Raw genomic sequence first — 18,656 nt, forward strand, 5'->3', positions numbered from 1 at the left:
TCAGCCCTGAAACCTGTTGTCTTAAAATGAAACCTGAACCCTGCCCCACCGCTCTGGGTTGAGGTGATGTCTGCCATCGGCCGCAGGGTGGCAGCACCGAGCTGTCAGGAAGGAAGAGATGGGCGGGGGCGAGGAAGGGCGGCAAGGCAGCGAGCGTCACGGGGGACGCTCCCAGAATCTGGCCCTCTCCACAAAGCTCGGACGGTTCCTGAAGCAACCTGTATTTCCCTCCAATTCGTGTCTCTCTCTTCATTTTAAATATTGTTCTTTTCTTGTCTCTTAAACTTTTCTGATTACAAATGCAACACATTTTATTACAGAAAATAGCACATACACAAAAGTAAAAATCACGCCTACCCTGAGACCCTTTGGTTCTTCATGTTTTCAGTCTGTGAAAAAAAGGGATAGTGTCTCCTCCTGTCCAATAACTTGGCGCAGTGCCCTTCCAGACACTTTTCCTGCCTGAGAACCTGCCCGTGTTTCTTACGTCCATGTACAAACACGCATAGAAGTATTTTATTCTCCCCCTAAATAGACTTATATTCTGCACACATTCTTCAACCTAATTTTCATTTAATATGACGCCGCTGATGCATTGGATCCAATATATTCCTAAGTCTGACTTCAGCATAATGTAGGCGGCCGGTTGATTGAACAGTCTGCTCTCAGTGGGTGCACCCACAAGGCAGTTTTTAGAGTTTATTTATTTATTTTGAGAGAGAGAGAGAGAGAGAGAGAGAGAGAGCAAGCACAGGTGGGGTAGGGAGGCCCCGCACTGTCAGCACAGAGCCCAACGTGGGCTCTGAACTCATCAAGTGTGAGATCATGACCTGAGCCGAAGTCATGAGTCAGACGCTTAACCGACTGAGCCCCGCCAGCACCCCGTGGCGCAGTTTTATTTTCTCCCATTACGGCATCTTCACCATCATGGTGGACTGTCCCCTTCATATCCCTTAATGACACCTTGGGCAAATTCACCAGACCGAAGTCTGTTATTTAAAGGCCCACTTCTGCCCAGTCTCGTTCTTGCTCCCTGAAGGCTTGAGCCCTTGCAGAGAGAACCAGACAAAAAGCCTCTTGGTCCCCTGGCTCCCCTCACCCCTCTCCTCATGCTTCCGGCTTCTCTGACCTCTTAGGGTGCAAGGGGCTGGAGAAGCGTGTACCTCTTTACCGGTGCCTGTGTAGACGGACAGACGGATGGTCTCTGGGACTTGTGGCTGCTTCTCTGGCCGGCTCTGACTGGCTGTCGGGGCCCTCCCTCTTGGGGAGAAGGGGTGCATACTCCGTGGGTATATCTGCACGGAACAGGGTCCTGATGAGGGAGGTGCAAGGGACTCAGTGACTCCCCATCCCACCCTGGTCCTGTCCTTAGAACACCCCACGGCTTCTGCCAGCTGGAGGGGGGGTCCTCATCAGGGTGGGGGTCTGGAGCCTCGATACCTTCCCAGAGTCTGGGTGAACATTATCCATCAGATGAGGGGGGCACACAGCCCTGCTGCACCCACTGACCGCACCCACCACCGCCTTTGGTTTTCTTTCCTCCTTGTTGGCCGTTCAGAAGGCAGACCAGCAAGGGCCCCCCATGTAACTGGGGTGCAGAATGCCAGTCCGCCTTTCCTGCATGTGCCCCAAGCCTCGACTAGTGGCTGTACCGGAAGCATCCTCGCTCGGCTCGCGGTGGTGGGGAGCAAACCCCCTTCCCCACAGGGAGAGACGGGAAGAGCCCCAGCTTTCCCAAGTGGCCATGCACTCCCCCCTGTGACACCTTTCCCCTCTCCACCCAGGCTTCGGGGATGGGCGGCAGGGGTGGGGTGGGGGGAGTGCCAGGGTGTGTCACAGATGATTTGGGGTTGCAGAACCCAGAGAGGACATCCCACCCCCATCGCCTGTGATTCTTTTCAGACATAGGTTCCTTGGCACCTCTCTGTCTAAATTTGGAGGAAAATTGGATCATGGACAATAATCAACTTGAAACAGATTGAAGACTTAAGTGTAAGACCTGAAATTAGAAAACTGGAATAAAACATATGGGAAAAGCTCTTGACGTTGGTTTTGGCAATAATTTGGCAAAAATAACCAGAGACACAGGGAACAGAAGCGAAAACAGACAGATGGCGGCACCTGGGTGGCTCAGTTGGTTGAACACCTGACTCTTGATTTTGGCTTAGGTCATGATCTCATCCTGCTAATAGTGGAGCTTGCTTAAGATTCTCTCTCTCTATGCCTCTCTCCCTCTCTAAGATAAAATTTAAAAAATAAAATAAATAAAAATAAACAGGTGGGAACACCTCAAACTGAAAAGCTTCAGCACAGCAAAGGAAACCATCAACAAAATGAAAAAAAAACAACCTACAAATGGGAGAAAATGTTTGCAAATTTTACATCTGATAAGGGATTAATATCCAACATACATAAAGAACTGTTTCAACTCAGGAGCAAGATCAAACAAACAAACAAAACAAAACAACCCCCTGAAATAACCTACTAGAAATAACAAAAACCAATATATAGATTTTATTCCATATATATTCCAATAATTAATTATATATGTGAGTTTGTGTGTCCATAAATGTGTGTGTGTGTGTATATATGTATATAATGAAATATTATTCAACCATAAAAAGGAAATTCTGCCATTTTTGACAGCAAGGATCAACTAGGAGCACATTATGCTATGCGAAATAAGCCAGACACACAAAGACAAGGATTCTACGATCTAGCTTATGTATGAAATCTGCAAAAGCCCAGCTTATAGAACCAGAGGGTAGAGGGGTGGCCAGGAGCTGGGGGTGGGGAAAACGAGGAGAGGTACAAACTTAGCAAAGAGGCCAGACTTTCAGTTATAAGAAGAATGCGTTCTGGGGACCTAATGAGTAGCACGGTGATTGTAGTTAATAATACTCTCTTGTGGACTTGGAATTTGCCAAGAGAGTAAATCACAGTGTTCTCACCACACACACACACAGTAACTATATGAGGCCATGGACGTATTAACGCACTCGATCGTGGTGATCATTTCATAATTGGCACACATATTAAATCATACTTGCACACCTTAAAAATCACCCTATGCAACCTAATTATGTGCATTTCTTATCTGTCGGTCAGAGGTTGATAGCTGGGGAAGAAGACCTACGTTGGTGTGACAAGACGCGGCGAGGCTCACTGAGGACAGAGGGGCCCGGCTCCCTGCAGTCATCTGGGGGCACGGGCTGTACTGTGGATGTGCAGCTGCACAAGACGAAAATATTATCTAACGAGCACGCAGAGTGTGCTCGGAGTGGATCGTCGTTAGAACGAGTTCCTAACAGGACGTAATTTGTGATGATGTGCAAGGGCTTGGAAACTGACAGCACCAGCTGGATCTTTGGGGGGGGCCCTCCCCACCCCCACCCCTCCCGCAACTTCTGTGGAGACGGTCGGGGCAGGTGCAGGTCACCATTGGAGGACAGAAGCGACTAGACGCTTGGCATTAGCAGCCCCAGAACTCCGTTTTCTCCTTCGTCTGTCTCTGTCCTTTTCCATCAAACACACCACATGCTGCCGAGCCCTCTGGCAATGTCATTCCTGTTTCGGCGGTGACAGGGACCCCAGCCTCCTTGAAAGGCTCCGTAGTGGTTCTTCTTGGCAGACCAGGGGCGACAGGCGACAGTGGGAGATGCCACCTTCGAGATATGCTCCCTGCGTTCATTGGAGGGGGTGGAAGATGGGACTCAGGTGCAGTGGACTCTGAGAGAAAGAACTTGAACGGTGGCTGTGGTCAGCATGATGGGAAACAGAGACAAAGTAAAAACAGCACAGCATGGCCTCAGAGACCTTTAGCAGGAGTTAATGGGCCACAGTGCACTTCGGACTGATACATTTGGACGACTGCCAGAGGGCGGCTCCATCAGCTGAGTGTCTGACTTCAGCTCAGGTCATGATCTCACGGTTCGTGGGTTCGAGCCCCGCATTGGGCTCTGTGCTGCACAAGTGACAAAATTCTTAGTGGACAGAGTGGGGATGTGGGCCACCTCACTGGAGTGTCCTGCCGCCTTGACCAGTTCCTGGAAGCGAGCCAGCTCGCGGACTCAGAGCCCTTGCCTGAAGGGGAGGGCGGTCCTCTGGAGGAAGGACTGTGCTCCCTTGCCAACAACGTGGATGGTAAGTGCTCCTCCCTGCCTTCTCCGAAGACACTGCGAGCTCGGGAGAGGGAGGTTCCCAGACATCCTCAAGGTTCCTGCTCCAGAAACAAGGCTAAAGTTGGGGCTGCTCTTTCTTACTGGCCCCCTAGCAAATATTCTGTTCCTGTCTCTGCAACATCGGGCTTTGCTGGCTTAGAGATCAAAGTTCCCAAGAGAAGAGAGGTTCTAAAAGGAAATCAAATAGGGGTTCTGTCCTTCCAGAAGCTGAGACTGCCACCTGGCCACTCAGGGGTTCTCACACCCCTGAACCAACGGGCAAGAAGGCCAGCGCTGTCCTGTCCGAGTGATCGGTGGCGATGTTAAGGGGAAGAAGATGGTTATCACACAATGCAGTCGGGAAGAGCAGGGACCCAGGGTATTGTCCACCATGCCCCTTAGTATTATCTGTCCAGGGCGCGTGGGCGGCTCAGTCGGTTAAGCGTCCGACTTCGGCTCAGGTCAGGATCTCAGCTTCATAAGTTTGAGCCCCTTGTTGGCTCTGAGCCTGGAGCCCTGCTTCCCATTCTGTGTCTCTTTCTCTCTCTGCACCTCCCCTGTTCACACTCTGTCTCTCAAAAATAAGTAAAATGTAAAAGCAAAATATTACATGTCCAGTGGCAAAGGTTAGTTTAAAAATTACAGCAACTCAACAAAGGCAGAACCACCTTCAAGGCCGGCTTGGGTCACCTTGCTAGCTGAAGGCAAGGGAAACAGAATGAGTGATGGAAACAAACAAACGTTGTTAATTCTCACTGTGTTCACATGGCCGGCTGCAGACGGGGGGACCGTGCAGGCGTTCTTCAGCCCCCTTCCCTTTGTAACAAGAAAACGATACTTCATTTTATTGTTTTTGGAAATACTGAGTATGCTAAAACACTTGCATTCACAAATTCAAGTCAGTTTGATTGACATACATTTCTTTTTAAGGGTTTCCCCCGAGACATCTTCAGCTCGAAACACATTTGTCATTAAGTGCGAAGGGGCTCATAAAACACTGTTTCCTTGCTCTTCGCCGTTTTTTCTCTCTTTAAAAAAATCTTTCCTTTTTCCACTCCTCTCTGACACGAAGTATTATTGATCCTACGTGTATGTGATTGGATATTTAAGGGAGCTGTGACTGAGCTAAGGCAGGATCCGAGATAAATGGAGCATTGAAGAGAGATGCAGGTCTTTTGGGGAGAGAGTGAGCACAGCTCCGATGGGTTAAGGATAGTTGGTTCCTGGTACGCCGAAGCATGATGTCCTCACTGCCTGTTTTTGGGAGTGAAACACGGGGAAAGAAATGTGTGTGGACTCAAGTGGACCGTGCCCGGCTGTCTGACTCACCTTGGCGTGACCTCCAGTGCCACCGAGGTCTCTTGGACAGCATAGAGAAGTCAGGAACTACAACTCCCAGAATCCCTTTCTCTGGGGGGAGGGGTCCAGGATTAACATTTGCTAGTGAGGCATCTCATGAAATGGGGAGGGGCGATTGAAGACAAGCCCTTGTTCTTTGGAAGCAGGTGTGAGTCACAGTTTCTTGAAGAACTCTCTGGGGCCATCCCCTTGGTGTTTGAGGCTGGGATCTTTGGTTGTAGCCTCTCTGATCTTTGCTGTCTCTGTTCTTCCATAAAGTATAAAGGCCTCCAATTCTTGCATTTAATCCTTCATGCGCAAAACGCATTTCCCTTTTCCTGACTGAACCCCAAAAAGCTTGCTCACACTGAACACCTTCTGTAGCATAACTTCCGTGTGCATTTATGCTAAAGATAATCTTTAAAAACTTTTTTTTAACGTTTATTTATTTTTGAGACAGAGATAGAGCATGAGTGGGGGAGGGGCAGAGAGAGGGGGAGACACAGAATCCGAAGACAGGTTCCAGGCTCTGAGCTGTCAGCACAGAACTCGGCACGGGGCTCAAACTCAGGAACCTGAGATCATGACCTGAGCAGAAGTCAGAGGTTTATCCGACAGAGCCCCCCAGGCGCCCCCCAAAACTAAAGATATTCTCTGATTGGCTGCAAATCTTCTCCTCCCAAGCAGTGAGGTGGTCAAGGAAACAGGTGAGGCAGGGAAAAAAAAAACCTCTCAATCTGCTACGTCTTTACCAGCCATTTATATTTTCTTCTATAAGTTGTCTGCTTATCTATGGTCTTCTGGATTTTTGTCTTTTAAGAAGAAAAAAATTTATTTTTAAGTTTACAACCTTGAGATCAGGAGTCATTTGCTCCACTGACTGAGCCAGCGAGGCGTTCCTAGATTTTGTCCCTTTTATTTTTTATTTTTAGTGTATTAAATGTATTTTTATTCTTTTATTAAAACTTTTTTTAACCTTATTTATTTATTTTGAGAGAGACAGAGACAGAGAGACAGAGTCGCAAGCAGGCTCCACACTGTCCGTGAAGAGCCCAGTTGTGGGGCTCGAACTCGGAAACCGTGAGAAGAGTCAGAAGCTTAACCAGCGGAGCCACTCAGGCTCCCTGATTTTTTCCTTTTTAATTTTATATTCCTTCTTTATTTTCTTGAGGGAGTCTTTTGTATAACATAATTGTGATCGTTTGTGGGGCACATTTGTTGTGAGAAGAAGGAACCCTCACCTTCCCCCAGACACCTGCTCACACACACTCACAACTCTTCCATGTGCAGACACTCACACTCATTCATTCTCACATGCTCATTTGTACACACTCTCTCACACACTCACTCATACACACTTGCTCATGTTAACACACAGACTTGCACACTTGTGCACACTGACACCCTAACACCCACACTCATGCGCTCACATATGCACACTCTCAATCACACACACACTGACACTAATGCACAGACACACTCATAAGCATTTGTTCACACTCACTTGCACTTCACTTTCCCACACACGCTCATGCACACTTACACTTTGTCACACATACATCCATGCTCAAAACTGTTTAATACATTCACTCTCACAGACTCACAACCCCTCTCACACCCCTTGCACAATCTGTTTCACACACTCTCACATGCACTGACACATACCCACACACTCTCACACACTCACACTCACAGTCATATGCCCTCCCACTCCCACCCCTCACACTCACACACTCACTCTTACATTCACCCTCACACACTGTCAGTCTCACACACTCACACTCACACATACACGCTCCCTGATATCCATGGAGGAGAGGAATCCCAATCCCTCCCCCCATCTTCTCTCTCCATTCTCGCTCTCTTTTTCCCTGGGAAAGAAATGACACTGGGTTCAGGGGGCCCCACAGTGGCATCCAGTTCCCTGGGGACACCTGGAACCCCAGCTCCCCCGGGGGTCTGTTCGGATGGTACAGGTTCAGGTTCAGAAAAAGAGACAAATAGATCTTTTTTTATCAGAAGTTTTTCAGTTGGAGTTATTGACTAGTTTCCAGCCTTCACGAGGCTGACACTGTGCCCTCCGCTTATCTGGATTCTTCGTGCTTCCTTTGCTTTTTGGTTTTATTTTAACTTTCTTCTCAGTGTCCTCTGCCACATACAGTCGTATTTGGTCAAAACTGGCAGGTGTTTTCTATTAGGGTTTGGGGGTTTTAGTCCTTCAGCCATTTTTCAACAAGCATTATTTAAGCATTTGCAACATGTCAGACAGAATTTCTAGTCCTGGGATACAATCCTATAACAAAACCACACAGACTCCCTTCCCTTGTGAACTGGACACACCAGTCATGTTTAGAAGGATGTTTCCATCTGAGGTTATAAAAACAGTTGCCCAGGGGGTGCCTGGGTGGCTCAGTCGGTTAAGCATCTGACTTTAGCTCAGGTTATGATCTTGCAATTTGTGACTTCCAACCCTGCATCGGGCTCTGTGCTGACAGCTCATGCCTGGAGCCTGTTTTGGATTCTGTGTCTTCCTTTCTCCCTGCCCCTCCCCTGCTTGTGCTGTCTCTCTCTTTCTCTCTCAAAAAGATAAATAAATATTTAAAATTTTTAAATAAAAACAGTTGCCTGTATTTTCTTCCACTGTTTTCATGGTGTTCTATATTTAGATTTTTAGCCAGTTTGAAGATTATTTTTGTGAATGGTGAGTCAGAGAACCTAACTTCCAAATGCGAGTTGATGATCTCAACAGTATGTGTGTGTGTGTGTGTGTGTGTGTGTGTGTGTGTATAATCCATCTTTCCCTCTGATTTGAAATGACATCCATGGTCTTCCAGTCAATCCCCACACACACCTGGTTTTATTCCAGACTCTTGGGGGAGGCAGCTTTCTAAAATGGTGCCCAGAGATGTCTGCCCTTGTGTAACCCCCTGCCCTGGAGTGGGGGCTGGACCCAGGGACTTGCTTCCAACCCACAGACTACTGACGGGCAGTCCCTTCTGAGATTAGGTGATAAAGGTCTCAACTTCCTCCCACTGGCTCTCTCTTGAGGACTCAGGTGAGGCCGGCCGCCATGTTGTGAAGCACAGGATAGAATGGCCCATGTGTTGAGAAACCAAATGGTGGTTGGGTTGGTTGGGTTCTGGCCAATAGTCAGTAAGGAACGGGGGCTCTTGGTCCCACCAGCAATCACTGAGTGAGTCTGGAAGTAAATCGTGGCTCAGTTGAATCTTGAGGTGTACTGTGGCCCCAGCTGGAACTTGACCGTGACTTTGCCTGAGCTGGAGGGTCCAGCGGTACCACATCCAGTCTGACTCTGAGACCATGAGATAATACGTAGCACTATCGTAAGCCAGACGTCCCCAAACTGTTCCCAGCCTTCTGCTCATAGGTGGTGTTCTCCAATGTCTGGGACAGTCTTAGAGCCTGGCTTTGTACCCTTTTTCTTGGGACAGTGGTGGCACCCATGGGATGGGCCCAGGAGACCTCCTGGGACAGGCAGATGGAGCAGTTCCCAGGTCCCGTGTGACAGGCAATCACAAGTTCCTGTCAATCTACTTGGGATAATGACGTCAGCACTTTCCTTGACATTCCCCCTCCACTCTCAGTTTTAAGAAGAAATAATTGAGACACTTCACAGTTTAAGTTTAAGGTGAAGGACGTGATGGCTTGATTTACATATATTGTGAAACTATCGCCACGGTAATAGGGTCAGCTAACCTCCACCTTCTTATATAGACACAATAAAAAGAAAGAAGAAAAGACAAAGGGGGGGGGATTCTCCTTGTGATGAGAAGTCTTAGGATCTCTCCTAACTTTCTTATCCTGCTCACGTTTAGGAGAAGCGTGTACATATAGAAAGAGCGAGTAAGCGGAATGCCACCCACACAGAATCTCTTGCAAGATCATTTTGAGAGAACAACTTTGAGCAACTTGCAGACATGATGTAATTCCCTCTTATTGGAAATGAGCAAGCTTTTCCTGGAAGAACACAAAGCCCGTGGCATAGGCTGCTTAAGAAAAACAGACAACAGCTAGAGAAAGTAAAACAAAGGAAGGCAGGGAAGGGAAGGAGGGAAGGGAGGAAATAAGGGTTACAGAGCTCAGACAGAACTGCAGAAAGCCAATATCTGAGACACCTGTTTTGGAGAAAAGGAAGCTTTATCATCTGGAGGGCAGCCCAGTGAGAAGCTGCCTTGCCCTGTTGAACCTAGGGACAGCTTACATAGGTTTGGGAAGGGAGGTGAATACACAGGAGGGTTTCTTGAAACCTCTGGAGGGGGCGCTTGAAACAGTCTGAATGTCCACATTCTTCCAGTGAGGCGCTTTTTGAGACCCGCTACGATCAGATAGATCAAGACAAACCTCATTAGGTTTCTACCATCAGTGGGCAAACAGAAAGTAAGGGTAAAAAGGCAATGTTAATGATTGATCGTGCGTGAGGTTGAGTCCAGAACAAAACACAACATGGAGATGAGTTAATAATGCAACCAATGCAACCATGGTTCTGTTTCAAAATAGGTCTAGGAACCAACTGTCTGAACTTGGAAGGAAGAAAGATTCTCCTCTTCCCACCAGAAGAGCAAGGTCCTGATACTTTGGTATCATAAGGTCTTAGGTTCTTCGTAGAGAGTTTTCCTAGGAAAAACTGAAAATGATCCACAAGGTGGGATGTTCATGTGAATGAAGTCATACCAGGGATTCTTCCTGCTTCCAGCATAGACCACAGTTTGGGCCAAGGATATGAATGATTTCATGTCTTACATAAAGATTGTATCAATTTTATCCCGAGTGATTAGAAGCTTTCATGTTGACCTTGCCCATTTCACATTTTTAAAAGAGAAAACAACAGCGTCTAGTGTCCAAATGAGAAAAGTAGAGGCTGTCATGGAGAGAGAGAAAATTAATAGAATTATAAGAAATATTATGTGCAAATTTATGCCAATAGTTTGGAAAATCTCGCTGAAAGGCACAGCTATCATGTAAAATATACTGCAACGGGGGACCCCTGGGCAGCTCAGTCAGTTAAGCATCTGACTTCGGCTCAGGTCATGATCTCACAGACCATGGGTTCAAGCCCCGTGTTGGGCTCTGTGCTGACAGCTTGGAGCCTGGAGCCTGCTTCAGATTCTGTGTCTCCCTTCTTCTCTGTTCCTCCCCCACTTGTGCTCTGTTTTTCTCTGTATCAGAAATAAGCAAACATAAAAAAATTAAAAAAAATATATATATATACCACAACCAATTCAGGGAGAAGTAGAAATGCTAATGAAGTAGAGAAAAAATGAAAATTTTTCTGATGTTGTTTTTTATCAGATGCTTGAATTCATACTTGCCGCAGAAGACAGGCACAGCTTTTCTTTGGACACAGATGCTTGAGACGTGAATGCCAGGTGTCATGTAGGAAGAGAACATATTTTTGAGGCACCTGGGTGGCTCTATCAATTAAGCATCCAATTCTTATTTTTTTTAGATTTTTTTTTTAATGTTTACCTATTTACTTTTGAGAGAGAGAGAGAGCACAAGCAAGGGGGGGACAGACAGAGAGGGAGACCCAGAATCCGAAGCAGGCTCCAGGCTCTGAGCTGTCAGCACAGAGCCCAATGCGGGGCTTGAACTCACACATTGTGAGATCATGACCTGAGCTGAAGTTGGATACTTAACTGACTGAGTCACTCAGGTGCCTCTTGGATGCTCTTGATTTTGCTTCTGGTCATGACCTCAGGGTTGTGGGATCAAGTCCCTTGTTGGGCTCTTGTGCTGAGGGCGGAGCCTGCTTAAGATGCTCTCTCTCTCTCTCTCTCTCTCTCTCTCTCAAAAAAAATAACAGAAAGTATTAAAAAAAAACCAACATCTCCTTTTATATGGTAATGTACTAAAAACCAGAATAATGGTAGAAAAAAGTGGAAAAGCACCTTTAATAATGAACCACGTATAAACCCCTCAGGCCCAGACACTTCAACATTCAAGTTCATTGAGTTTTTAAGTTCTTTTAAGGCGAGTCACTTGTAAGCTATGGTTAATCCTTATATTAGTTAGCTGATCCTGGGGAAAGGGCAAAAGATGGAAGGAAAATGTCCCCAGTCACTCAGTACAACTCTCCCATTCCTGAAATGTGGGGAGAGACCATACAGCCCCGCTTGGGAAATCACACCTAGGAAGAGGGAAGATCTTCTTCACAATGGAGGTCTGTTAACCACTCATCAGGACCAGGCTTGTAGGCTAGGGTTCAAAACCAAGGGAAAAGCCTCAAAGCCCATGCAGGAACAAGGGTAACCTCTGAGCCTCATGACCACGTTCATGTGCTGCTTGTCCTTCATACGCAGACTCTCTGAATAATTTAGCTGTTTCTGATGCTGGTGAAACATTGCTCAGGCTAAATTCTATAATTCGTGAAAATTGATGATGATTCAAAAATTATGTTGCTGTGCATAGAGGATCCAGCAGCAAGCTCAGCAAATTTCTGAAAGAAGCATGAAATTCAGGGACTCTGGAGCCCCCATGGATGATTGCAGCATGAAGGCAGACAGCCCTCTGTTCTCTTTCCCTGCAAGAGAATTTATAATACGTGCTATTTGACAGCATTGAGTTTATACTGAAATCGAAGTGTTGAAGCCATGTTGTTCATTTCTATCTTTTAAAACTTTTTCTTCCATGTCCTCAAAATCTGATTGAGCCAGCACCAAAAGAGATCTGTAGGTCAAGCTCACATATACATGCGGACCCAAAATCATCAATAAGATATCGGCAGATCAAGTACAGAAATGTTTTAAAGGAGCATCTGACCGGGTAGAATTCATTCCAACAATGTAGTGACAGTGCTGATCAGAAACCAGTCGGCACAAACAATTAAAGCAGGGGCCCTACAAGTAAATCCTATGACATTAGACATCCTCCCCACAATCCAGGGCCATTGTCTTCCTGGGGTGTTTGGGGTTCTGAGGGACTGTCCCACACAGTGTGGCTTCCAAGTCACCAAGCTAGGAATTGTCCAAGTGAACATTATACCAGGCAAAGTTAAACAGACGAGGACGACTTGATTCAAGACTGTTGTAATAGGGAAGAGAGACTAACACTGAGTCAGAACTTGACTCTGCTGAACCAAGAGCAGTGGTGGTTGGGGGGCGAGGGGCTGTGTATTAGAGCTGGTGAGAAAGGGAGACCATGAGGCCATCTGTGCTTGCCAATTGGCTTTACCCAAAGGAAAAGCAGACTTTCTTCTATCTTTAAAATTTTTTTTAACATTTTATTAATGTTTGAGAGACAGAGAGAGACAGTATGATCAGGGGAGGGGCAGACAGAGAGAGGGAGACACAGAATCTGAAGCAGGCTCCAGGCTCTGAGCTGCAGAGACACAGGACTCGGACCCACGGACCGTGAGATCATGACCTGAGCCGAAGTCGGACGCCCAACCAACTGATGACAGGACGTGGTATCACAACTCAGAGCAAGGCGCCCACCCACGGTAGGCTCCTACCTCCAAGGGAGATGGGGAGAGTGAGACGCCATCTTTCTTGATGATTACCCTTTGAGGCATGGCTCCCAGGCCCCCAAGAAAGACAGTTCTGTTCTGCAAAACTGAGGTCTTTTTAAAAAGACTTACATATCTCTCAAAGGGGCAGAGAAAGAATTTCCAAGCTTTCTAGAGAAAACTCTCTAAGGAAAGGAAGGTGAGAGCCCGGAGTTACGAAGACGCTGGTCTAAGGTTTGGTCAAGATGAGGCAATGATGAAGAGATTTCTGATCTGGAAGAAGGAAGAGTCTCAGCCACGACTTGATCCACATGAGCGTGCCACCCCAGTGCGTCATTGGTCCCAAGAGAACCTGATAAGACTTCATGACACCAAAGTTTCAAGACTTTCTCTTCTGGTGGGAAAAGGGGAGTCTGTCTCCCTCTCTCCCTTCCTTTTTGGTCCTTCTGTCCTTTCAACTGTTGTTTCTTAAGCAGCCTGTGTCCAGGGCTCTGTGTCCTTTCAAAGAAAGGTTGCTCATCACTAATAAGGAGGGATTATATCATGTCTACAGGTTCTTTGTGCAAAGCTGCTTTCTCGAAATTATGTTAAAAACCCTCTGTGCTTGGAATCCCACATGCGTGCTGGTTAGATATGCATATGTGTCTCATAAGGATCAGAGAAGAGTGATTGCATCATTATCCCAAGCGAGACGAAGGCAACCTGTGATCGCCCACCACACGGGCCCTGGGAACGGCCCCATCTGGCTGTTGTGGGGGGTCTCCCGGGACACGGGCGAACCCCACGGTGCGGCCGCCATCCCAAGGAGAAGGGGTATTGAGCCAGACTTCCTCAGAGGTTGAAGAACCCCACTTTCGAGAGGAAGACTGGGAACAATGCCCGGGTGTTTGGATCGTGCCTGGCAACATAACGAAGGAGGAATGAAGAGGGACTTCTTTTGCCTGATCACCGTTTTCTGGTGTTGGGTAACTACGGCCAGTTCACGAGGATCACAAAGAATCAAAGTCCAGGGAGGATAGGGATCCCCAACCACAGCCAGCCCACGGCACCTGGGAGCAACAGAGGCTGTCCACCTTGGCCTCCAGCCCTCTCTGCAAAGGGATATCCTGGCCCAGGGGGTGTGCTCGCCTGCCTCTGGTCCCAGTGCAGCCAGCCCTTGTCCCCATCAGAGCCTGATGCCACCCCGCCTTTGGCTGCCCGGCCCCTCACGGTGTGGCTTGAGGTGGAATGACACCGGCCATTACTCAGTGGTCTCCCAGCAAGGTTTCTGTAGACTGTGGGCGAGCTGGAAGGTTCGGCTCAGCGCTCAGTCCAGTTTGCCTCTTGAATCGCTCATGACAAACTGACGCGTTTCTGTGTCTTCCATAAATTGGATCTGATTTCCTGGAGTCCAGGCAGCTTTGGGGTCCCTGGAAACAGGTGCTGTAGGCCCAGGGAGCGACAGGCCTGATGTGGATCACGCCCGAGAAGTCATCAAGATAAACACGACTCTGTAAGACCTCGCCGTAGTAACACCAGCAGGTTCCATTTGTAACGCTGGCCAGTGAGGGTCCCCATCTCTCAGGCAAGAACTGATGGGGTCAGGATACAGAATGCAGTGGCCATGGCAGGTTCCCAAAGTCATTGTAGCAACCGAGACTGGCCCAGGATGGCGTTTTCTGCTGTCCCTTGTTGGAATAAGAAACTGATGGAAAATGAGGAAATAAGAGGGCCACCTGCCTTTTTGTGGAAAGGGTCCGTCCCATTATCAGCGATGAGAAACATGTCTATTTCCTTTGTATTAAAATGGTCTTTTTAAAAATATAAAATGATGTTGAGGGTAAAAACTGCTCTTGATTTAAAGGAAAAAGTATTCTTCTTTTCCTGTTTTTATTTTCTTCCCCTTCACTCATCAATATTGATGAAAACTCAGTGTCTAGAAACCACAAACGCAGGGGATGGAGGCTAAGCCCTGAGCAGCAACAGAGGGAAGGATGTGTGTCCACTTGTGAATTGGGGGCACCGTGAGGAGGCCTCTGGTCGGAAGGGGTCCCACATCCAGCATGCAGGGTGTGGGACAGGAAGTACATTTGGGAGCTGGGAAGGGACAGAACAGGACAGGTCTATCTCTGGAGTTTTTTAGAACAAAGTTTCTGGCGTGGGGAAGAAGGCAGGAATTCAGCAGTCACGGGCTGACACAATGTGGCCCTGGCTCTCAGGAATAAGATAGGACCTCGAGATGAGAACAGAGGGTCACGAACATCGGGAACCACTGTGTCCCTGTGCACCCTCCCCGCCACACCTGCACCCCCCCCGCCCCCCCCCCTGCAGCCTTGGGCCAGGGCTGGTCCTGGATGGATCTCAGCCTTCAGTTTGGCAGTCGGGGAGGGACCCAGGTGTCTCAGTCAGGGAACAGGTGGCCCCAGGAGCAGGAGACAGACAGGTCATCTCTGAGCACAAGAAGGACCTGGACAGACAGACACTGTGAATGTAGCTCAAGGCACGGAGCTGCTTGTGATCCAGGGACGGTCGGGAGGGGGCCGACGGAGGAGGTAAGGGAGGTGGGTGTGGGGTGCCAGGCTCACAGAAGGTGGCCTGAGTTGGGGTTCTGCACAGCCGTGGGGAACCTGGGGCTGGCCCTGGTCTGGGGAGCTGGCGAAGGGGTGAGAGGAAGTCTGAGGCCACCGTGAGCTCCGCCCCATCCTGGGAATGCCCTCAAATCACCACTGAGGCACGCCCCAAGCATCCCAAGTTCCTAGTTTCAGACCTATAGACCTTGGGGGCCAACATGAGAATCCCCCTTTCCCTGGTCTGTGCTTAGTCCAGACTCTTTGACTGCTCCCTCTTCTTGGTGGAATTTGGTTCTTTTGAATTAGTAGTTTTGAATGAGGCCCAGGAAGTGGTAAGCATGTGCCCTGAGAGATTGGAGTGGAGGGTGCTTGGACCTCGGGGTTGCCACAGGGGCCTGGGGAGATAGGGGTTGGGAGCTGATGTGAACACGGGGGTGTCGAGTAGATCCAGGCTGTAGGGACCATCAGGTCCTGGTCTGCCCCATCACTACCATCAAAGCATCGAGCGTAACAGTCACCCCTGTTTCTTCCTGATGGAAGAGCCGATCTGACCAGCTGCCGGGTCTTCTCAAGGCTCCCCAAGGAGGGCAAACTCTGGGTTGAGGGTTGTGGCTGGTGTGATGGACCCTCACAGGGGTCAATGCCTATCACTGTGGTGCCTGGACCACTTCCCTGGGCGCGATCAACTTTGGAGACCTTTGCCTCAATGATGCAAATCACATCACCCTTTTTTTCTCTGTGTGGTCCTCCATTTAAAAAGTCCTCCTGTTTTCATCTTAAAAGAGGATCAAGGGGCGCCTGGGTGGCTCGGTCAGTTGGGTGTCCGACTTCAGCTCAGGTCATGATCTTGCGGTTCATAGGTTCAAGCCTTGTGTTGGGCTCTGTGCTGACAGCTCAGAGCCTGGAGCCTGTCTTCAGATTCTGTGTCTCCCTCTCTCTCTGACCCTCCCTTGCTCACACTGTCTCTCTCTCTATCTCTCAAAAATAAATAAAAAACATTTTTAAAAAATTAAAAAAAGAGGATCAAATCATGCAAGAAGAAAATGAACATATGGAAAAGATTTTATGTAATTCATTATCAATGAGGAAACCAAACAAACGTTATACTCAAGCCAAAGGAGAGTCCAAAGAACAGACATATTTACCCTAAAATTTTTTTTAATGTTTTATTGTTTATTTTTTGAAAGAGTGAGACAGCATGAGCAGGGGAGGGACAGAGACAGAGGGAGACCCAGAGTCCAAATCAGGCTCCAGGCTCTGAGCTGTCAGCACAGAGTCCAATGTGGGACTCAAACCCACAAACCGTGAGCTGCTGTGTGTCTGATCAGGACGCATACTTTGCCTCTTTTAACCTATATACGTACGTACCCACCTGCTTCTCTTTTCTCTCCTTGCAGTGTGTCTCCTTACCCACTTCTCATGCCGGAATTGAATCAGTCCGTGGAAGTATAAATATATATTCATTATCTTGAGAGCGAAATGCTTCAGTAACTAATGACGGCGAAAGCTATTAATCTTATGAAGAAAACCGTAATTAAGAGCTTTAAAAGTTAAAAAGGAACACAGACCTAGGGTTCGTACAAATACTAAGACGGCGTGTTTGCCTGATCATTTCAGGAGGACTATTACGGACTGAGCTTATTACACTGAAATAACAGGAAAAGGCAGAAAGTAGAGATTTCATATATTACAACTCGAATTGCTGTAGAAATTCAAGAGTATTAGCAATTCATCACACAGGACAGAATCTCTTTATGAATGCTGTTTCATTTTGAGTGGTTTAATTCCTTTAAGACCACAGATCCTTCTAGCAAAGAACCTGTTGGAGAACGGCTCACATCTGGCAAGAGCGAATTAGAGGCAAAATGTCATCTTTGGCCACGTCTAGAGTTCACGGAGAGCAAGGTTCAAAAGGCAGCACAGCACCCGTGATCGATCAGGTGTCTTTGAGGCAGATGTGAAGACGTGAAAAGGGGCAGAAGGGGGGTGGGGGGACTGAAGCTGGGATTGGAGGTTCCAGGCCCGGATGATTCTACCCCTCCAACCTCAACACAGCAGACTTGATGGGGATCCCTCAGGATGCTACTCCTCGTAGTTTCAAGTCTTTGGAGGCTGACACTGGAACAAAAGGCCTGTGGAAACCACGGCTCTGGAGCGCCGACCGGAAGTTGGGCAGGTGAGGTTATCAGGACACAGCTAAGTCATTGATCCTGAGTATGGAGCTCCTTCTAGAAACACATCACTGGGATCTTTGGCCTGACCTGTGTTCTACTGCGCCCTGGAAGGTCAGGGGTAACATCCAAACGGCTGGTCCAACAGGGATCTCCGTTAAGGATCCCGGGGAGTCGGAGAGGACCCCCAGGAGTGACCTGCATCAGCAGTGCTGAGGGCTTGTTATTAGTACCCAGCATTTAAAGCTTGGAGACTCACATGTTTAATAATAAACTTGTAGTGATGTTTGGTTTCTGGTGAGTGACGTTTCAGTTTCTTCTTGGATCCCAGAAACTTGCTCTAGGACGGTGATGCTTGGCTTGGACCCTGGCTGTCCTCAGGACTTTGGGCTGTGCCTGTGGGGACATCAGCAGAGCAGCAAGGGTAGGAGGGAACCCCGGGCCCATGGGAGCCAGGCTCAGAGCACAGACTGGCAGATGCCACATGGTTCGCACATTTCACAGCCTGGGAGGCTTCAAATCGAGGCTGAAAGACAGCAGGTGGAACCCCGAGGTGGCCCAGCCAGGTGGAGGCCCGGTGAGGGCGGGAGGTCTTGAGCTCGGCTCTGGTCACAGTGGGGGCTTCCTGGGGGCCGGGGGGCCACTCGGCCACCCAAGTTCACACCCCAGTTTTGGGGCCCAGCGAACAGATCGCAGCCCCTTCCTGAGACACATCGGGTGCTGTTTCCAACCATCGTTCTTCCGGCTCAGCATTTATTGTGCGCTCATTATGTGTGAATCCTGCACTACCTCCCCGCACCCACCCGACTACAAGGAGACCCCAAGCTGGCTTTCCCGCGTGGCGTTTCGCTCCGTTTCAGTGTCCCACACAGGTGTTCCAACCCAGTCCTTTCCCCACCCCCTTCCTTCCGGTTCCCCTTCCTGACATTTCATGTTCTGATAGGAGGCAGCTCCCCTTCTGACTCCAGATCCC

The sequence above is a fragment of the Suricata suricatta genome, chromosome 10, assembly GCF_006229205.1.
Source record: "Suricata suricatta isolate VVHF042 chromosome 10, meerkat_22Aug2017_6uvM2_HiC, whole genome shotgun sequence".
Classification (NCBI taxonomy): Eukaryota; Metazoa; Chordata; class Mammalia; order Carnivora; family Herpestidae; genus Suricata; species Suricata suricatta.